Source organism: Bombus terrestris, chromosome 2, assembly GCF_910591885.1.
Source record: "Bombus terrestris chromosome 2, iyBomTerr1.2, whole genome shotgun sequence".
Lineage (NCBI taxonomy): Eukaryota > Metazoa > Arthropoda > Insecta > Hymenoptera > Apidae > Bombus > Bombus terrestris.
The window spans coordinates 16971795-16995471 of NC_063270.1; the positions used below are offsets into that span (position 1 = coordinate 16971795).

At 42.0% G+C, this 23677-nt stretch overlaps 1 long non-coding RNA gene across 1 annotated transcript in view; it reads right to left on the minus strand.

Annotated features, from left to right (window-relative positions):
* Positions 1 to 9729: 9729 nt before the first annotated feature.
* LOC110119171 overlaps positions 9730 to 23677 on the minus strand; it is a 107500-nt gene continuing 93552 nt past the window's right edge. Inside the window, exon 3 of the long non-coding RNA XR_007227728.1 lies at positions 9730 to 11083. This is a non-coding gene — a long non-coding RNA (uncharacterized LOC110119171). The remainder of the gene's footprint in view (positions 11084 to 23677) is intronic.

Below are 23677 nucleotides of genomic sequence, written 5' to 3' on the forward strand. Positions count from 1 at the left end.
AGGGGGGGTGGAAAAACGTAATGAAGAAGAAACGAGTCCATTCGCCAAAGTGGAACCACTCACATGCGAAACGTGTATAAGTGAATTTCGACAACGACCTTCGACTAGTATCTCTCTGATGGTTCGATTTCCGAGTGACTATGTTACATGGGGTTTCGTAACGCGACCTCCTGCCACGCAAAACACCATGGCCACCGTAACCGTGGCCGCTGCAATATCAGCGTGCATGTTATAACGCTGTTAACACCCGTGATCGCTTTCAATCCACGCAGTTCATCATCGCATATTGGCTGGTACACGTTCGAAAGCCGAAGAGAGAAAGCAAGAGAGGAAATGTATATTCCGAAACGGGAATCATCGCTCATGCTGGTCGAGATCATCGTGCGGTATTTCGTAGGCCCAGATGGGCATAAATCTGGGATTTTCACGCGGACGCTTTAATTTCGATGGGCCGGGTGATGGTTATATTTTGCCGGATTCCGGCCGAGTAATCCCTCTCGATCGTTTCGACGTTTCCAATGATCAATTTGGAACTCGCCATTGGAAAATGCTTGTAAATGCTCTTTTTTATCGTATGGCGTGTATATTTCCTTGTTTTTTTTTTTTTTTTTTTTTTTACAAACAGATTGCACGAGGATCTTTTGTCTTTTTCGCGTTAATTTAATGCGCATGGATTGCAACATAATATTGTCCGAATAATTAAAACGTTAATCCGTAAGAAAAACATATTCTTTATTAAATACAAAGATATATTCTTCGTAAAATTTCTACGGAATTTTCAGCAAACGCGAAAGACCCTCTCGTCATCCAAATTGAAACATCCGAGCAATCGTATATGGCGACGCCGCGAAAGACAGACTATCATTTGAATAAAACAGCCTCCCCTGGACAGATCATCGAATCTACGATGATTCATCCTATCGAAAAGGGTTTGTTTCAGAGCACAGCTGACCAAGCTCGTACCTCTCCTCTCGTTAGTTTCACAACGAATCCCATTCTGGCTCGCCATTAAGCGTATCGAAATCGTTGCTCGACTAATGCCGATGAATTCTGTAACGATTGCGCCAACGGCTGACAAATAACGCGTAATGAAAACGTCGGTTTATACAGGTAATTACTTTTACCCTGTCGCTTCATTATGCCATAATGAAAAGACCGAAAATATATAGATATAGAGAGATGGGGTGTGTCCGCCCGTAGTCACGAAAATTGAGGTATATCATCGTGGTTGCAGCGAGATATCAAGCTCGGGGCCACAATGATGATAATCATCGTCGTCGTCATCATCGTCATCTCCATGGACAACGAGCACCCCTTGACGAGGGGCCGGTCTGAAAGCCACGGTGATTGCGATTCCTCGATTTATTGAACGGCCCGGGTAAAACCGCCCCCGCATTATGGATTTCTCGAATTTACATGAAAATCAACCCGGTCTTATTTTAATTGGGAAACGGGACGCGTTGATCGATGGTCAACGGCATATTGAATTAACGAACGTGTATCGGCTTTGAACTTACATTGTCCGGAATTTTACATCGTTGGTGGTAGATGGTCGTTTATATCGAGCACGACAAGAGGAAAATTTAGCGAATTTGAGTAACGAAAGGAATTATTAGGTTGTCCAAAAAGTTTTTTTCGTTTCATAAAGTGATAATAGATGAACAGCAATTTCTGTTTTATATTTTTTTATTGAATTAGATATGATTTCGTTCTATTTCTATTATTATGTTCGTACATAATTCAATAAACTAATATAAAACAAAAAAACATTGTGCGTCTATTATTTCCTAATAAAACGAAAGAAACTTTTCGGACAACCTAATAGATGCATATATGATAGAAAATATATAGATGATACAAAACTTTTCTGTACATGGTATATATAACCACTAGGGTTACCTTGTACAATCGAACCAATGTCGTTAGTGAAATTTTACAAGTCTCAAGTTACAAGTTGACAACATTAATAAACATGAACGATACTAGCAAAATTGCTGATAGAACAAATGAAACTTTGCACGTAAATTTTGTAATGTTTGCTGGTTATCTGATTATTTGACATGTTCTAAAATCAATGAGAAGTTTGTAACTTGCAATGTGCAAACCCTTCAATTTACTAATGCTATTAATTAGTAAAACATTGTGCAAGTGGGGATAAAAATTAGGAGACCTTTAAAAATTGCAATGTACAGTGAATTCCCATACAAGACTTTATCTATAATTTTATAACGAACACGATAGGATAAAATTAACACGTTGCTATAAACAATGATAAACATCTTCTATACCGAAGAGTATTATATTTCATTTCATGCCTTTCATTTTTAACACCTACATGAAATCGATTATCGTGTGCCAAACTTTAATTCCATATAAACGAAAATGTATAACTACAATCAAATTATAAACAGCCGCGAGACTTAGCTTCCTAGATATGAGCCAAAATAAGCCGAAATTAACCAGGACAAATCAAACATGCAAAATGAAAGAAAGGAAGCTGCCAAAATACACGGAACAAGAGACAATCTCTGGTGAATAGCAACCTGGAAAAGCAGACCTGCATTCCTGCAGCGGTCGTCCGTTAGTGGTGCTGGTTTTAGCGGGAATTTTTGAAAAACACATTGGGTAGCCGAGCGCGATACAACGTGAAAGGCCAGTAAAAGCGAAACGATGGTTCGCATCGTTTCGAAATGCATCCGCGTGCGACTGGCCTGGAAAAGCCGGGGAAATTCGGCCGCGGAAAATCCAACGGTACGGTGGTAGGGGCGCTGTGCGCTCTAACGGTGGCGGTTTCCACAGGGAAGGCCACTCTCGCGATGGTGCTAAACGCTGGACCGGTTTATGGGCATTGCGCTTTCGCCCATAGCGCAATCAAAGCGAGAATCGAATGGCGAGCGGACCGAGCGCAATTTCACAGGGCATGAAACACTGACTTCATTATCCGGTTGTTAATCCTACGCCATGGGCGATCCCGCTCCACGTCCCCGCGAGCCGCCGATAAAATCCAGCCTCGAATTTCGCGGGTTCGCGTGGACCCGGATCGACGGATCGATGGGATCATCGGGATTCGAGCACAAAGTTGAATAACAGAGTGGAATTGCACGCCCTGTCGCGGATTTACAGCCACCAAGTTGCGATGATTGAATTCGCGCGAACGCACCACGCAAGCTTGTAAGCGTGTGTTCGGGGTTAAAGTAATTTTTTCTTCATTTTATTCGCTTTTGGTCTTGCGTTGGACAGTGGTTAGCTGATTTTAAGGGAGAGCGATGCGCGACATAAATGGAAAGGGCGCGTTTTTTTAGAATGAACAAAGGGGATCGCTTTAAGGGCTGTGGGTAGAGTTGGTTGACCCGGGACGAAAGCGTTTCGTTATTTATTGACTGCGATCAACGTCTCGTCGACGGGAGTTTCTTGAAATATTCATCGTTCTGTCAGACGATTAGACGAGCGAAGAAATACCGGCAGCAACGATTTTGCACGCAAACCTTGGTTGGAATGCGAAATTCCATCCGTGGATGATGCCCCGAATATTTCATACGTTTCAATCCTTTTACCCGATATTCTTTGACTTCTACGTCGGAGACGTCTGAGATTTTTATCTTCTTGAAGGGTTGCAAGTATCGATATTAACTCTGATGCAATCGTTGAATTTCTATATCCGAATCTGATTCTTATATTAACAAAAAGAACGTTCGATGTTTCGAGGAAATTTTTATCATACAATGGAAACTAGAGAAATTACGAACAACGATGCTTTCACGTTTTCCTGAAATTTAAAGAGACGTTTCAATTTACTAATCAACGGAAGTAAATTAATCTGTCACTCAGATCGTCAATCTCTTGAACGTATCTAATAATTCTATCAAGAATAATCTATATTCTAAATGTACTTCTATTTGCAGGAATTAAAATCGAAATTGATTAGTTTTCATTAATTTTGAATTCCATAATTACAAAAGTCTCCCCATTAAGTATAGTTAAGAATAACTAAACACGATTATATAAAAAATGACTCAGACAGTTCGGTAGCTGTAAAAGAAGCAACAAATCAAAGGCGATAAAATCAACGACAAAAATGAATCAAGCTGTGCTCAATTTACTCGACAATCGAGAACGCACTCCAGCTTAATTTAACCAGAGTATGTGGAAATTCCCAAATGTCTAAAATCTCAAGCTACGCTTCCATTAAACACCTGGTGCCCGGTACTAAACAACGGTAACGTCGAAACGAAGCACAAGCAGAAGTGTACAATAACGAAACGAAGGACAGGTAAAGTGGTCGGCTACTCAACAAGCTAACAAACTCTGCGTCTTCCAGCCAACGATTTCGAATAACGAAAACACTCGAGAAGGGAGTCATTGATCAAGAGAGAAACGGCGCACGGACTTGGAGCCGCAAGGCGAACGCACCGGGATCAGGAAGTAAGAACATGTTTACGGGCTCGCGACCGCAACGCATCAAAGGGGTCGCACGTGTGTTATTTCCATACATAGAATGTTTATCAATGCACGCGTGGTGACGATGTATTTGCATCTTTTTTTACGACGCGCGCGCTCGTGAGCTTGTGGCCGTGCGCTCTTGCGTACGTGCGAATCCAAAGAGAGAAGTTGGTGTACAGTGTACAGGGTGATTCCTGCGACGAGGACAGATTTCAGATGTTTGGAGAAAGATGACGAACGAAAGGCTGGAGATTACGGTGTTCTCCTTTAAGTCAGAAGTTTTAAGAGCTAAGAACTTTTTAATACTGCTTCTCGTTAGCGAAGCGAAGTAGCTTCTTCGTGTTCCCAAGAATTTGAGAAGTGAACTATACCGTGTATACTTTAGTTACTTCGTTCCAGTACTCTTCAACTAACAGAAATTTAGGATTGAAAAGGTAAAATCGTTTGTTTCAATTGACAGAAACCAAGAACTTGGGAAATGAAATCGAAAGACATTCTGTTACGTACTTTGTTTGTCTGGTCTCGACAAGATCCACCGATCTACATTTGTTTAAACTAATAGGAATGACAAATTTGAAAAATAGAATCGAAATAAATTCTTCGTCTCCTCCTAGCTGGATCATAGAAACGCATGAAAAGATAGGTGAAATTTGCTCTCAATATTTTTTCAACAAATAAAAGCAAGCTTATAGCCATGATAATTCAATCATCTAACACTTCTATCGCTAATTTCTCTGTCATATCAACAACAGCTGTATTGCGCACCGGTGACAAGGATCAGCCTGTATAGGAAGTAATAACTGGGGTGAATGGTGGTGTATTCATAAAGTATGGCGTTCTCCTGCCTACTCTGCCTCTCTCTCTCTCTCTCTCTGATCTTTTTTCTCCTTGCACTCGGTATATTTTTCTCCCTCACTTTCTCCCTCTTCCTTCGTCTCGCTCTTACGAAGAGCTTCTTTCTGTCTCCCTTCGATTCACCGAGGTTCTATGCAACCCCTTTCCCTAGGCGAGCTACACACCATTCCGTGCACACGGTGCACCCTTCCCCACTTTTCCTATATAAGACTGCACTTAACGCATTCACCGAGCCGCCCTGCATTGACCGGATCAATGCACTCGAATGCGCGCGGCACGCAGTATCGTTGACGCGTTGCGAAATCTCGATTCCGCCCGATACGATTTCAACCGATAACGCGTAGCGACGCGGAATTCTAGCCCCTTGTGACTCCATCCCTTTCATCCGAGTCGATCGGTCGCGACTGATCCGCGCGCAGGGTGAGTCGGCGATCAAAAACGCGAACCGCCCGCTGACGGGGGATAATTGATATCGGCGGTATCGAGATTGGCGAGAACGAAAACACGTGGACGGCTCGGTGTAAATTTGGAACGCGGTAAATGGGGGAACGTGGATTGCGTGTAAATACTCGACGATGAAAATTACAGCATATGTTGTCACGAAGGTAATTCACAATTCACAGTTCACTGGCCGAGAGTCGGAAAGCGAAAGCCTAAAATGAAAGGTGTAGAATCTGGAAATCAGAATGTTGGATTTAGAATTCAGAACACGGAACACCGAATCTAAAACGCAGAATTCAAAGTTCAAAGCTCTGAATCGCAAAGTCTAAAATCTTAAGATTGCGAAATCCACAATTCAGGCTGGAGATCTGGAACCCGGAGCATAAAACACACACCGCAGGATCAAAGAATTGAAAAGGGAAACGTTCTCAAGCGTCTTCGCTAGGAGCGTCCACGCAGATCTCCAACCCCCGAAGACGAATCGTTGCATCGAGCGACCTCTGAATAATTCAGACTCTCGGCTCGGTCCAGTCGCTTCGATAAAGTTCAAAGGACGCCGAGTGACGAGGCCGCGGGCACGAGCGACCTGCTCTCGTACAATTTGCATAGCCTCGTCCTGTACACGGTACGCTGCAAATAAACCGGCTGTTTGAAAGGCGTAAAAGCCGCGATCGCGCGACCGAGAGGCCACGAGATTACGGGGAGACGAAGCGGGAGAAAAAGGCAGAAGGGAGAGGAAACGAGAGAGGCTCCCACAACGGGAATCTCGACGACTCCCCGTTCGCTGATCCTCTCCTCTCTCGCTGGCTGGTTTTCCAGCGGCGTGACGTTTCAGCAGCTCCGACGACACCGGAGCATCGTCGTAACGCGACACCACCACCACCACCATTACCAGCCAACCATTACCACCGTGCTTCACTCCGTTTCTCTCTCTCTCTCTCTCTTCACCAGAACTTGATGTAAAAATCCCTCTCCTCGAGATTGCATCGTGCATTCTCTCGAGCGTGCACCGCGTTCCACGCGGTTCAGAGTCCGTGTAAGGACCTCCGTATGTGTTTCACCAGGTCAGGTCAACGTCCTGTCCCTGACAGCAAAAAGGGAACGAGAGAACGAAAAGGAGGGAAAGACGAAGGGAGAGAAAGGGAAGTGAAAAAGTGGAAGGGATGGTGGGAGGAGGGAGAGACTGACGTTGAAACAGGCCTTCGAAAGGGAGAGAACTGGAAGAGGAAGAAGGCACGATCCTTGTGATACCCGCCACCATTACCCTCCTCCCCTTCTTCCACCCTCTCTCCCCCATCCTTTGCATGAATGCGGTTCTTCCTCGGCGACGCGATGCCCTGCCAAAGGGTGCACTCCTGAACTCTGAAGGCCTGTGCACCACATCGCGCGTTTCACGAGGGTGTGATCGCATTTTGCGAGTCCACGTGCGAAGCCGCTGTTGTACCGAGCTAGAAGACGCGTTCCCAGGGCCGTGTTTAGGCGAGCGTGAATGTCAGGCGGCTGTTTTGTTTGGAAAATGTTATGGGTATCCAAGAGGGTGGATTATGGGTTTTGAGACGATGAGTTAATGAGAGGATGTTTGGAAAAGGGACGGTTGAAATTGATGTAATTCGTAGAAAGTTTAGAAATTTCAAAAATGTTTCTATGACACGTGGATAATAGCAGATAATAGCAGACCGAGTTCAAAGACTATCTATTTAGTTCTTCGATAAATGAAATGAGTTTTGGCATTTATCGTTCTTAATTAAATGGGTTGATTTAGCGAAATTTACATTTGAACAGATAAATCGAATAGATTAAGTTTAAGTAGATTTACACTTTAGATTTTGCATATTTTGCGCTAGGGTTCTATTATAATTTATAAATATCATCGCGGAATTTGTTCTTCCAGCCAACAGAAATAGGCTGAGAATAAAATTCCCTGCTATAGAAATATGTGCCGATTAATTTCGGAAAAACCAGTCTCAGTTCGAAGTTCAGTCCCTCATTTCCGAAATATATTATTTTTGCGATACTTCTGGTTGTTCCATAAAATAGCATATGCCTCGAATCCTTCGGGATACATATGGGAAGAAGAATCATTAGCAATCTACCAACGGTAACAAGATGTCACTTAGAAACCAAACCTAAGTCTTGGAATCAATTTACGTTACCTAATATTCAATTAGTCAAATCCTCGAGATAAATGTCCGTGTTCGTGGACTTAAAGCTTCGCCAATCGAAGCGACACGCTAAGTAGCTTAATCGATTCTGCTTATGAAAACGATTTGCCAGCTTGATCGAGCGTTCGGCATTGCTCAAAGGAGGCAAGAGAACGCCGAATACGATCCTGGCAGCGATCGTTTGTGCAGAGAGAAGCGGACGATGGGAATGAAAGCGAGCGCCGATCTGCGAATTGATTCCACCAGAGATCTCCCTTTTGCTCTGTTCGGTTCACGACGTCATCAAAGAACCATTCGCGGGAATTTTCACTTCTGGATTTGCGCGAGACGCGTTAAGTTTCCACGTTCGCGCGTGTCCGTCCATTTGTCCCGTACAAAACACGTCGTTCCTCTTTTCTTTTTCCCTTTTCTTTTTCTTTTGTTGCTTAACGAAGCCACCGCTAATGGACATGCTCTTCCTATTAGATCATTGGCTGAAGGCCGGAGAGGGGAACGTTTTATAAGCAAGGAATATTAAATCACGTCCCTCGACTAAAGGGGTGGAAAGTTTGCTCGCTACGTTTCGTGTCATCGACGTTGCTATCCGATCTCTCAACTTTTCTGCTCGACGAATAAAAGGGGAATGAATGGAATAATTTACCAAAGTAATGGGTTATTAGCTGATTGCTGATTCTGATGGGGTGGTAAAATTATTCACGATAGTTGGATCAACCTATTGTCTTTTCGTGTTTATAAGTAGAATTCGTCTTATCCCTAGTGTAATTAACGGGTATTGAAATATATTACACTTCTATAATATATAACACAACTTTGAGCAACTTATTTTTTATTGAATCACAGTATTAATTAGTAGACCGTGGATGTTCATGATTAATAGGAAATATAAAAAGAAATATAAAAGTAGAAAGGAAATAAAAAAAGTAGGAAATATATAGAATTCATATAAAATACAAACTTGCACAGAGATTCACAACCAGTTAGTTACGAAGACAAATCCATTTTAATTCTCAAATAAGTTATGCGTATTGTCTAAAAAATATTTTCTATTCGATTGACGTTTGTTCGAATCTAACGCGTACTACGTATGAATTCACCTTCTACGTCCGGAATGTTCAGCAACGACACCCCGTTTCTCTTCCTCATTCGCGCACCGTACACCCATCAATCGCTTTAATCATTGCACGTACTCCAATCGGCGATCCACGCTCAAAAAGCGGATACAATATCAATCATCTTTCGCAGCGGCCGATCGCAGCAATAAATCCCATTGTTGTCAAACCAATTTGCCGCGATCGTTCTGCCGTTCGATTCCCTTTGTCGCGTTCATTTGTTGCACCCAATCGTGTACGAGCTTTCGCCTCCACGTTAATACAACCAGCGAACATTCGTCCATCGATAAACGAGCTCCCGTACGATCGCTAAATCTTCGATTATCCTAACCGACTCACGAAACAAAATCCTAACACGTTGACTGGGTGTTATTTAATCTTTGATTTATCTTAATCATAGCGAAACAGTAGAGTCGCTTATTTCGATATTTGTTTCAAAGGCAAAACGAAACAAAATATTAACAAAAACACACAAAATATTAACACTTTGACTGCCACGCCGAAATCGCATGTTTCGCTCAGGACGTCTCGGGAGTATTTTTATTATTCAAAGCATATAATGGCAAAATAATAATAAATTGATGATGTAAGGCAACATTCTTCCCCAATGAATGGTTTATCTTATTGGTGGTCATGGGTGACCATCGTGGCGCCTTGGTAACAGTTAATAGCGACATATTATAACAAGGCTTCGTTTATTTCAACAAACCATCCGCGTTCGACATTTCGTCGTAAGCAAAACGTGCAGAATATATTGTTGAAACGTGTAGAAGATAGTAGTGAACAGTATTCGCTCATTTTATATATAATAGTAAGGTATGTGCACACTTCTAAGCATCTACGATTATTTCCTAAGGTGTATTTATAATAATATTCGTAGATTATCCCTCAAAGGTATGGATGCAAATGCAGTGCGCCATTAGCTATAAGATTTGTTCTCACTTTTTTTTTATTGATGTTTTAATAAAAATGTTTAATCGTTCAATGGGCCACTTTTTATTTCAAAGTATCTTCTATTTATCGGTTATATTCAAAACGCCCTAATTGTCAGTTTTCATACAATTTTTACAATTGTGAGAAGTTCAAGAGCTTTGGTCACCAATGACCACCGTGGCATCACAGGAGAAACTGTGGCCGGTTATATATGACCAACGTGGCAGTCAAAGTATTAACGTAATCTAGATATACTTTGAAATAATAAGACTTGGCGAAACTTTGTCTTCTTAGTTGTTCGAGTATTTTTGTAGAATAAGATATGATCTATGTTGATTGAGATAGGGTACACGAACACTTTTGCCAAGTATTTTATATCAAGTTATATGCAACTGACACTTTAAATCAAAATGATTGATCAAAGTGATATCAAAAGTATCAAAGAATTTCCATCAACGTTTCTTTAAATCGAATGCTTTAATTAACTTGCACATCGCCAATGACAAGTCCAGTATCGATCACTATAGTAACCATAATGATAGTAAAGCACGTTAAATAATCGTTAAATAAATAAATACCTTAAACACGAAGGGCTTCGCTCAACGATCAAAGGTAACAAAAATTCTTGGCATATCGATATCGTCTCTATTACCTGACATCGAACGATTGTTCGCGAGTTCCGATATTGCATTCTTGTCGATCCATTTTCCATTCAGTAACCAGGCAAATATGCCATGGATACGAGACGTGCGAGTTTTCCGCCTGGAGAAAGCTGAAAAATCGGCGCGGCAACCTGGTGCAGAGTCAATCCGGGAATTGATTCGCGACGCTTCTGGAAGGCGCGCCTATTCACCAGATTGCTGCGTTCTCCGCGCTCCTCGCCTCCTTTCTATCTTCTTTCTTCGACGCTTTTCACGGGAAACGTCGTCCCGTCGCGATAAATTTCCTCGCGAGGATGCGCCTTTGTGCGGGCCGGCTCGCATGGGCCGCCTCCGCGTCGTCAGCCAGACGCGCTTCCCTCGTGGATTGGAATCGCGTGAAAAATTGCCGATGGATCGACTGAGCGCCTTAAAGACGCGCTGGATCCGATGTTGTTTGAATTTAGCCGATGAGAAATCATCGCGTCGATGATTCGTTTCGTTCCTGAAAGCAAACAAATTTTATGATTAGAAAATATTACTCGGTAAATTGATGAAGGATTATAAGGATTTGAGAAAAGTTAGATTTCCGCGATTCGTCTCGTTAAAACCGAACCTTGATAACTCGAACCTCAATGCAAGAACTAAAATCACCGATTTTGTAACGATTTCGACTTATCGAAATTGTAAAAGAGGTTCGACGAACGAAAATCCGACATGCAGAGGCTTCGTACGAAAGCACAATTACGTTCACTTTGTCGGAAAATCTCGGTATTTTGAGCTTCCTCTTAGAACCCATTTTATTCAACATACATAACTCCAAAAGTTAAAGACGCGGGAGGTGATAGCAATTGTGCGTTCGACTGACGAAAAACGATTAGCATCCTATGGAATGCACGTGGTCAAAGAACAAAGAAGTTCTGATACGGCTTGCGTCGTCTTATGTTTTTCGTTTTATGTTATTCGAGACAATCCTAACAGCTGGAAGCATAGCCATAGGTACACTACGAGCTGCAGAGGCTGCAGCGATAAAAGTTCGACTTACAGGGGTAAATTTACAGAGGACCTGTAGAAGTCTGACTGTTCTAAACTCGAGTTACAGAAGTAAAGTAACGCATCTGGACACGTGGCAGATAATTCGAGTCGATGTAAGTTTTATTTCGACTTCTGTAGGTTCTCGCAAAACTGTAGTCTTATAGAGGTTCGAGTTATCCAGGTTCCATCGTAATTGGATATGAAATTGAATATATGAGAATATTAACAGATTTGATATTTGATCGAAGGAAGGCAGAGAATGTTTCGAGAAACGCAAATGAAATTTCATTGAGGATCATAACTGATTTCGAGAGCCTTTTTCTTTGCGATTCTTACGATGAAATCGGTATTACGATGCGCGACGCTAAAAAAAGGGCGAGACTGAACTTATAGCTCTGGAAGCAGGAGTTGGAGGGGAAAAACGAAGAAGGCTACTATCAAAGATCTCTTGTCAGGCGACAATGTTGCAAAAATCAGCTCGATCGCTGCACTCGGTACAAGTGGACGCATCTTCGATTTATAGGCGCGTTCGGTTGAAAAAAGTTGGACAAGAAAACTGAACAACGAATAAACATCAAGTTTCTTGTTAAACCGGACAAACATACGACGGAGATCGCATGTCTCGTGCCCGTATTTCTGAATCAAAGGAGTCTACTTTTCGTCGACAAGAAGTGTAAAAGCGAAAACGACGCTTCTCGATCTGCGTCGCAGAAAATAATTTACCGAAATCGTTTTGGACGCTGACATACAATGGCGCATACGGCTGTGTGTCGAGTCGAAAGGGAACTACATCGAGGCGATCTTAGTTGAATTTTTCTGAATTTGTTTAATAAAAGAAGGTACAGGCACGATCTCGTTTTTTCTCGCACATTGTATGAAAAATATTCGACGTTGGTTGATAATCAGTTAGTTAACAAACACCGCAGTGTGGAACAAAACAGGAAAGGCTTCTACCTTTCGATTTTCTATATTTCAATCTCTCATCCTCACCATAAGTACACTTGAAGCTCCATCACTAGCGAACACGGTTTCCTACACCCTTGGAACGACATATATCTCCGGTTTCTCCACGCAGACCCAATTAACTTCCACTTTTCAAACCCTATTTTCTCCGACGACACCTACCCAACCGCGTTTATCAACGGTATAAAACTCCCTCTCGTGATACCCCAGGACATTCTGAAAATCTCGTGCAAACGGCTAGAAATCTGACCAACGCCACACGCGATTAGAAAAGATCCCAAAGAACCCATCTCGACTCTGTGAATGGGGATTCGTTTCTACCCTTCGCACGGTCTCCTTTTTATATCCGCGCTTTTCAACTTGGAAAACGTCGTTATACGCGATAAGTTTCGCGTTCGAGAGTCTCGTCGTTCCGGTTCTACCGACCTGTCAGGTGAAAAGGGACGACGAGTAGGTTGTTCGTTTCGAACAGCCGATAATGACGTTGCATGGTCTTTCGTCGCGCGAATAACTCGATCTTCCATGGGGAAACTAACGTCGACGCGTCTTTATCGCGCTGAATGGAAACTGCGTTCTGGGAAATTCATTTAAAATGAGCGCCGCGGAGAATCATGGCGCCAAGTAAGATTCCCCGCAAGTTCGGTCTTTGGCGACGTTTAATGATTTCATGCTTCGCTGATAGCTCGTCTCTTTCGACGATTTTGTCTCTGACCGTGTAAAAGTTACGAGAAGAGCAGGAAGCCGAGAACTCAAAGCATGATTGTATAAGACGATGAAATATGACAAGGATTCAGACTCGCGATGACTCGCGGTGACAGGAATTTTAAAAGGATACACCGAATGGCGAAAGGTTAGAGGATGGAGAACATTTTCAACGGAGTGAATTTACTTGAGAAAGTATGTCTTTACATCTAATTTATTTCATTGTTGATCAAATTTTAATGGAATATTTTCTGAAAAATATTTGGACAAAGCCAGGCTCGAGAAGCATTCGAATGATGTCAGCTGAGAAAAAGGAAGAAACTTTCTATCCGATTCATTCCACCATACTAATTGAATGTCTTTTAAGAAATCCAAAATTAGATCGAAGAAACGTTTGAACGAAGCTAAATGAATTTATGTGAAGATTTTTAGTTGGATTCGTTGGAATATTTTTCGAAAGATCGCAAAGCTGCAGCTTAATTTCCAAAGCACGAATACTCGCAGCCGACTTAATTACGCGAATCGTTAGAGAAACGATCGCGGACGAAGCGTTCTCAGGCTCCTAATGAAACTCTCATACAAACAACGAGACGATCCTTTTCCAAAAGGAAACGGTCTACCACCCACGGGTTTCTACAGTTTTAAGCCATCGCGCGCCGGTGTTCTATTTCATCCGTCGAAATTGTTTCCACCGTTTACGCGTACGATGCAGGTTCGCGAGCCTCGTTATCACTAGTAACAGGTTATCATCTTAATTAGACTGTTAACAGGCAGAGGGGTCGTCTCTCGAGCAGAGATCGCGTTTCCGCGAAGCCAATCTCGGGTGCATGGTTTCCAGTGAGTCAACCGAGGACTCCGCCTCTGCGGCTTCAATTTCCAAGCGATCGTCTCGCCTTTGCCGGATGGATGAACGCGTTTCTGGCGACGTGGATCACGTCGGTGACCCGAGACCAGCGATCGAACTGTCTCGATTAGCTGGCCGGTAATATCAACCGATTAATGTTAACGATCAGACTGATTAATGTTAATGCCCTAGCTAGAGATTGAGAAATATGTCGAAGTATTCTGCGTATCTCCGGATAAACAGGAACCGATGGGCAATTAGAGCGCGCGATTGGAAAGTTCAGGTTCGACATAAACCTAATAGATAGCATTCCTTTTAGAAAGATAATTGCGAAGTAATTCTTGGATATTTTAAGATATTTTATGACATTTAAGATTATTCTTTTTTTATTTTGTTTTACATTATTTTGTCGAATTACGTACGATCCATTTCGTTTTGTTGAGATAAACATCGTGACATTTCACAGACTTGGTTTCACGTTTGTACGAATTGAAATGAAATATTTTATTGCACGATATTATTTCGGAAAATCTCTACGTTCGGTTTCCGCAATATTTCTCTCTTCCAATCGTAAATTCTGAATGATTATAATAAATAAAGATCTGATATTGTCAGGAAGCACGGTTCGTCATTCAGCGAGGGATAAATAAAAAGTATGAAATGTTCTATAAATTGCGGTTGAAGAATTGGAATTTTTAAAGAGTCTACGAAACTGAAAATTCATTCGAGTTTAATCTTCGTTGTCGTGTTGAACGAAGAGACAACGTGAATTCCCAGAAACGAAAATTTCCCGACCACCGAAAGCCTAATTTCAGATTGGACAGACGGACGGATGACATTTGCATTTCCATCAGAAGTTCGAGATCCGGTTTCGTTGCATCGGCCCTCACGGACTGTCGACGGTCACTGATTAAATTGGAGAGTCGGGAAAATCAGTGCATCACGTCTGCCTTCGTCGAAATTAAGGGGAACTGAGCGCTGGCCGTATCGGAAACGCGTTTCGCCGCGATTAAGTGCACGTAGGTCTCCAAATGGAGGAAGAAGCTCGTGGAAAATGATAATTGAATCGTATGGTAGAGAGGAACACAAGATATACCAAATGAATAAATGCATATATTAAATGTTAGAAATAATCACATGGATCGGGTATATGTATTCAAACAAATTTATATCAAACGAATATTTTCGAGTATGAATAAAAGTTCAGAATATTTTTATCGCGTAACTTTCTTTTAAATTTTGCGGACACTTTTATGAAAGAAAATATTTTAAAAGAAACGCAAAGAAATGTTCCAAGGAAAGTACAAACAGATATCTCATTGCGAAAGGGAAAAATATTCTGTTAGGATAAATATTGGAAATAAATAAATTTCTTTAGAAACTCCTCCAACGCTTGTTATTCTAAGAATAAATTTATATTCTAAACGCTTTGTAGTAAATTTCTTACACGATATCTCACAGTAACTGAAACCGGAGCAATAACGAAACTCGTAATATTAGGTTGTCCGGAAAGTGTCTTTCTTTCGCAAACGTGTTTTTTACAACAGTGCACCTCCATACAAACGTGAAACCAAGAAACGTGAAATGTCATGGTGTTTATCTCAACAAAACGAAATGGATCGTACGTAACTCGACGAAATAATATAAAACAAAAAAACATTGTGCGCTATTATTTCCTCATAAACGAAAGAAACTTTTCGGACAACCTAATATAATATAAAAGTCCAAGTTTTCTAAAACTTAAAATCTTTGACTCTCAACAAGATCGTTAAGAAAATATCAAGTGGACGACAATTCCTACAAACATTAAGATTGCAAAACGTCTGAAAGGTTTGTTAAATCGTTACGAGAAATGTATTGGGCCAGGTAACAGAGAACAAAGATCATTCCCAGGCTGACAGGCAGCATCTTTCACCAGACGACAAACAAATAGTCAGTCGTAAAAACAGTCTCAGTGGGTTAATACGGTGTCGCTGGACCGGTTCCAAAGGGCGAGTGTGATGCAAATGAGCTGAGACCCCCCACGAAACCCGTTAATGAGACGATTTAGCCACGAAATCGTGGAGCAACCTCGCGACCGGTGGAGATGCTGCATTAACGCGATATGACAGCGAGATAGATGTAACCCCTGTCGGAGTCGTGAAGGCGTGATGTTGCCACTGCCTCGACAAAAGGCGCAGCCGTGTTAAACGCGACATAAATCTTCCGTCCAATGGTCTCTCGTTTCTCTGACGAGAGTCGAACTAGTTTCCCAGTAGGTATATATACAAGTCTCTGAGATAAGTCTTGCGCGATTCTAACGACTCTGAAGGGACGTTGGGACTGTAGAAGCTTTGTGTTATACGGAAAGAAAAAGGAACACGTGGAAAGGGGATGAAGAGAAACTTGAATCGTTCGATAAGCATTATGTTGATCTGATATTATTTCTGACGTTATCCTGGAAATATGTTTCGGTTGATTCCTCAACGTACACACAACAGATATTTTCAGTATATTTTCTAATTCTCTAATTTAAATTAATCTAATTTCAATTCGTTCTCTTCGACAGTGGGAATGATCAATTTATATAGTTGACATCTACAACTGGTATTATGAGTTTGATGATTTCATGCGGACCGCGATAGGGTTCGTTTATAGTTCCTTATCTCGAGATTATGTCCTTTCGATAATTTTTTAATTCTTGTGTCTTTCGAAACTAAAGCTATACACGAAATAGATATATAGCAAAGATTCTTTCTTTCGTTTAAAAGGAACGATTCACGCAGAAAAAGGTATAATATTCGGCATATTTCTTCATAATGATAACATCCTGCATATTTATATTACAATCTAAATTTCAGATCTTCTAGGATTAAGTTCCTTCGCAGCGTCGTAGTAAAAATAACCACGTGTCTAATAAATGTCGTGTCTATCTTAACCAAGAAGAATTAAATTGACGAATTTAATAAATTTAATAAAAATTTAATAAACTTCCAAACGCAAGTGTTTTTTTTCGTTTACAGCAATATTCGATCAGCTACCATGGTATTGCCATGAAACTACATTTAGGTGCACGTGTCGCGACATTTCCATCAAAATTCGGCGTCGACGATAACGCCGGCCTAGGAAAGGGGAGCGTCGTAAAGGGACGAAGAGGAAGGAAGGGCGTTTCGATCGGGCGAGACGGATCTCGCGAAAGTTTCCACCGGAAACCGAGAGACAGCGCGGCCGGAACAAGAACACGGGGAAAGAGAAGAGAATCGTTGCTGCGAGCCTCAACCGTCGCCGACGAAATTATATGCGGAATCCGTTCCCTATGGAAACGGGTTTCTATGGGCTCGTGCGAAATACCGGGTGTCTTGACAAGAGCAATTTATCATGCTCGATCTGTATTTGCATACGTCGTCAAAGGTCCCCGTCGCTTATGCCGGGGACATCGCGTAGTCGAGTGCCTTTTGAAATTCGCGTGTTTGCGAATACTTCTCCCCGCTTCACCCCTCTTTACCCCTCTGTATCTCCGCATCTCTTTATTTCACTACGCTTCCGCGTTCTCCCTCTATGTCACCACCGTCACCCTCTTCGTTGCGAAAAACGTCCTCTCCATCGAACGTATTACGAATTTTCTATCGTTCTACTTAATTTCCTTTCCCTTATCTCAGCTAATACGTTTTTAACTGATACGCGTACGTTACATCGAATCCGCTATCTTACATGCGAAGGCCACCGATGAAAAACCCCTGATTGGCCATTTATGAGAAAGAATATTAAATTTATGTAAATTCATACTCCGATGGAAATAATATTGAAAATGCAATCCAGATGGAAAATTGTTGTACGTGTTAAATATTATGAACGGTACTGTACTTAGAACTAAACATAGTTTTATATATCTTTGCGTATCACGTGTATTCCGAGCATTTTTGCATCTTCGATTTTTCCATAAACGCATAAGAATACACAGTCCAACGATCGCAAAGCTTTATGGTATTCTCGTATAGCATAATAGAATTTGCTGTGACCACTTAGAAACAGCTTAAAAATTCCCCTAAAATCACAGCGCGATCCGATCCTTTTTTCATCGGTCAATGATCGTTTTCGCTCTTTACACTCAACATCTCTATTACGCTCAAACTGTGCTGTGACCCGTTTCGTTGGTCAGAACATTCTGCGATATATCTAGGCTCGATCATCGCGTATTTGAATCTTCAAAGACCCTTCTTCCCCTTGTGGATCGTCAGGTGTGCAGTTTCGAAAGAATCGCGAAACATCGTGGTTCGTTCCCTGTTTTGGGAACGGGCTTTGCCTCTGTTCGAGGCAAACGATGCGCAAGATATGAACTCGTTACGAGAACCGATCGTAGCCGAGGAACCTGATCTCGCAGAGCGACGAGGGATCATCGTGGCTGGCCAGTCTTTTCACTCTCGTAAACCGCGTGAGCTTCGCGTCAGAACGAAAAGGGTGGTCCGTGAAACTGCGCAGGATGATACTGTTCAGGGTTGATGTATTTCTAGCGTGTGTTTATAAGAAAGGATATTGAATTAAAAGCAACGTAAATTCGAGGAGATTAGATCTTTCGCTCACGATGGTTATTGCCGTGTAATGTTGCGTGTAATGCTTTCCGAGTTGAAAGGCGGTTGAGATGTAATTGCTTTAAATTATATAGTAAACAGGAGAAACCATCAGACCCATAAAAATGACAAATTTCAGGTTCTTTGCTTTTACAATTTTCTAATATCCAGGTAATTTTGATCAAATTAATTTCAACTTTTATTGAGATGGAAATATGATTAACGCGTACCTCATCCTATTACTGTAATTATTATCATTTACATATAGTAATGTACATTATCGGCTATAAGTATTTAAGTACCGATTGAATACCTCTCACTATTTTTATTTCCTAGACATCTTATTATAAACATATTATCGCACTATATAATTACAGTGGTTGCGTGATCCTTTGCAAGTGTATGCATTTCAGATGTTTCATTTACCAGAACACGCGTCTATCGTAACGCTGTAATCTAAAAAGCTAAATAAAGTAAAATTTGACGTTTTCCCAGTAAACATAATTAGTAAATATCCTAATACCTACAACGCACGATATGCAACACAATATAAATTCAAGTGCCAATTAAAGATCAGTAGTATTATCACCGAACAAGATATTTCTGCACGAAACTAATCTTTTAAAACACGCGTGCATTTAATAATAAATCGTGGCGAATCTCGCCGAAGAAACAGGATATTCAGCAGCGAAGCCGTCCTTAATAGCGAGATATTGGACATAACAAATCGTCGTGGGACGGTCGGGAGCCGCCATTAATCTTCGATCACCGTTGGCTAGACCTTCAATGGTGGCCACGTTGCACGAAGGATCTTCATTCGTGCACCCTGCAACCTTTCGCTGACCAGTGTCCAGTTTCGTTTCCCATTCAAGTACCTCGAACGAATCGGGATTACGATTGTCACGCCTCTCGTCGCTCGAGAGAACGTGCTGCACAGTCCTCGATACAGATAAGTCATGGCTGGCCGTTTTTCTCCTTTTATTTCATTCTTTTAGAACGAGATGACGAGACCCTCTCAACGGACATCAGCGTCGCTAATCTCGCGGGACAATTACTCATTTACATGCTGTCCTCGCTGTGCTGGACTTCTTCCGACATTTCTGCCTGCTGAAACGATTCAACGACTTGTCTGGAATGTCATCCGAGTTGATGGAACTGCAAGATTCGTGTATAACGAGATCGGTCTTTCGAGCTTCGGCACGTACTGATTTCTGACGTTGGAATTGTTCGATTCTCGTTACTCCTTCAGAAAAATGCTCTTCTTGTTCTTATTGTAAATCGTTCCCATAGCTGTCGTCTACATTCGGAATACAATCAGTCACCGGACACCCCTTGCTTCCTAATACCTCGTAAGATTCGCCAGACGAATTTGAAGATCAAAATGTGAGAAACACGAGTTATATTCATGGTACGTATTACACACCATAAGCACGTACACGTTCAAACTATGGCTCGGTCAATTAGATTACTGTTTCAGTCCTGACGTGCGAAAGATTTCGTCGAGATAACGTCTAGAAGATTCTTGTGCCGTGTGTGATCGGTGATTACAAACGAGTTCGCGAGACGAGAACTGATTCCTTTAACCTTTATGACGCTAGTAACTTAATGTAAAAATAGAATATCAAACGATGAAGCGATCAATCGTTTCATAATAAACACTTACAATCGCATAAATTCTAAATCTTCCGTGATAAATATGTTTTTCGTTCGAAATACTTTTACGTCAGAACCAAACGAAAAACACAAGAAGTCAAACTAAAAATCTTCCTCCTCAAGTCGCCTAATAAATTCGTTTGATTAAAAATCAACTACGCCCTATTTCCAATAACGGCTAATGCCTATCTGTTTAACATTCATCACGAAACAATTGAGCCCGAAGGCACATTAATCCTCCAGACATCAGCTAGCCTCTCTTCCTGCCCAATGCCCCTGACGAAACTCTCAAGCACCGTTTAAACGTCGCGAAATTCGAGCAGTCATTACTCAACACGAACCCTGTATATTTCGGGCCGGTCAGCTTGCCGACGACGAAACGAACCCCCGTCGTCGGTCACGCCTCCCTTCAAGGCCGGTGGTTCGTCTCGCGAGTCCTCGATACAGATAAGTCATGCTCGTCATTTTTCATTGTCCGCTTTCAACGGTCGAGCAACCGGGACGAGACCTCGCCGACAGACAGAGACGGTGATGGTTAACGCGTCTAACTGGACTTTTCCACGGACGCGAGTTTTATCTCGCGCTTCCACCCCTTAATTTGATTAATCGTGAAGGATCTTGACCCTCCTGTTCGGCATTAATCACCTTCCGGCCGTATGCATACATGGCCGCGGCATTAAAGCGGCCGAGCTGGACGTGAATGAGAACCGACTGCCATTTGTTACGCGACCGCTTGTTTAGAGAAGCTTTACACACTCGACCGGCTTGCTCTTTCGTGCCTGAGCGGATATTAATGGCAGATTAATTCGGCGATCCTTGTGAAAGAATCGCACCGGCGAAGACGATCGGCTTTTGCCCGCCTTTTCGAACCTGCACTGCCTTCGTCTTTCATTCTTCTCTTTCTTTCCCTTTTTTCTTGTTGTTCGGTTTGAGGTCACGAGGTCGAGGGGCAAAGATGATTCTTTCGCGGATGGACTGTTTCGTTTCTGGTTTCTCATTCTCCAGGGATGAATATATTTCCTTGCAAGTTAATTTCGTGATTTATTGGAGAGAATACAGAGACAGGTATAAACGTATACTGCCAGACGATTGCTAACTGAGAATTCGTTTAAAGAGTATTCGAGCGAATAAAAGTTATGCGAATGGACGTTATAGTAGCGGAATCGCTGATACACGTGTATTAAAATAGAAAAACAAAGTTTGCATTTTTCACGATTCTTTTAGTTTTTTGGTTTTATCCACTTAGATTTCGAGTAGGAGTCACGTTGAAATTGACTAGGGAAAGTTTGGTGTTTTGTGTCGGTAGATGGATCAGGTACTAAACTTTCGTTCTGGTTTCGAGTTCTATTCGAGTCCCTTCAGCACAATGGTTAAAGTTGTTGATTTACTGGCTGTTTATACCCTTTGCAACCCTAACTTCTGCATTATAACCGTATTTATACTAATAGCGCTGCCTTTACCAACGTTTACTGGCCCGACCGTCATTTAATATCTCCGTTTGACGTAACAAAAAAAGTGGGGTAAGAAGGTTACAGTGTAAAATGTCGATCGTAAAATTTCGACTCCAGTGACGCTGAACAAAATCCCGCCTCTCGAAAAGCAAACCCGATCTGTTACCCTCTTTCGGTTTACCCCCTGTAACTTCCTGTGCTTTGACGTGACACAGTGACAATTACGCGTTTGCAACGTAAAATCGTGAAACATGAAATATAAATATGACGGTGATTGCGTGAACGCAGAGACACAAATTATATACCTGGTAATGTCGTTTGCAAGTCCGCATGAAAAAAATAAAACGTGTTTAAATATATCGATATATCGTCGGGGTTCGAGAACGACCCATTAAAAACATAAACGTCCTGTCTGGTCTACGAGTTTAATGGCGATGATGCGCAGAATGGACAATTCAGTTACCGAGAAACAGTCGTAGATTTATATAGATTTATTCACATTGAAGATAAAGTTATTTAGTAAAATCGCTTTGTAAATTAAATCTAACACGAAGTATCGCAATTGCGATGCTATAACTTATAAATAAATTGTGAGTTTTCGTGCAATTAAACTTTAAACTTCATGTACAGCAGTTACATAGACAAATTGAAAGATGTATAGTTGCATGGATGATAAGTATTGCAAAAATATTCAAATACAGATATATAAAATATCCAAACTATTCGCTACAGTATTCGATAGGCGAAACAGATTTCTGCCACAAAGTTCTACTCTTCTAATTCCATTCATAGAAATATCGACATTTCATGAATATCCTATCTATGAACGATTGAAGAAAACTCATGGAAACGTGTACTGCCATAATACGAACACCAAGCCACGTGAAACCACCGAAACGTTAATCCCTGTTCATAGCTCGAACCATCCCCGAGACCCGGCCGTCACGAACGATCCTCGAGATCCTCACGTGACGTAAGACGTGCGCTATGGAGCAGGTGGCGTCATTAAGGGTGGAAATTCTGGTAAATTCCGATTGGGAAATTCGTGGCAGGAGATTCAGGGTGAAATTACAACGGTGCAGAGGAGGCAGCTTCCTCTCGTTGGTATCGTCGTCCGCCTGCAGGCAGCACAGAGTTCAGGGAGAGAACTGCAACCCGGTAAACCAGCTTCGCCACGTTATAGGCCGTCCCCAGAGTGCAACTATGCCTTTGGCTTTGATGTTAGCCCGCCGGTGGAGTCGCGTGATGGCGAGCTGCCGTTCCACAGCGACTAATAGGTGAAACGTCCCTGCATGTACTCGCACATGTACACGCAAGGTTATGCACGAAGGGATGGCGCAGCATTATCGGGAAGGGAGAGTCGAAGCCGGATGGAAGCGCGAATCGAAGGCTGACCGCCAGGAGGTAGCTTCGACTGGCACCGGGCTAACGGAGAGAGGATCGACAGGATTCGGATGCTCCGTGGATGCCTTACGGCTAGCCGGACACGTATCCACTGATTCGGCATATCGCGAAATGCAATTATCGTGGTGAATTGGACGGACTCGAATTACTGGCCACCCGTGACGACCGACTGCCATTCCAGATTACTGCCGATACCCGCTTTCGACGTTTCAATATTTTTATGTGTCTTTTTTCCGACGGAATTCTAGACTGAAGAATGTTAGGGATATTGGTAGTGCAACGTGTTTGAGGTCAATGGTTACTGGTTGCTTTCAATACTTGGACAAAGAGAAGGGTAATTGGAGATCGAAGTGCTTTTGGCAGCATCAGTTTGTGACACGAAACTGTAATTTCTGGGAAGCATAGAATAGAGATTGTTAAAAGCTTCCGTTTGCAAGTTTCCAGGCAATAGATCTTACAGGTATCAGTTTGTGATACTAAATTGCAACTTTTAGGAAGGA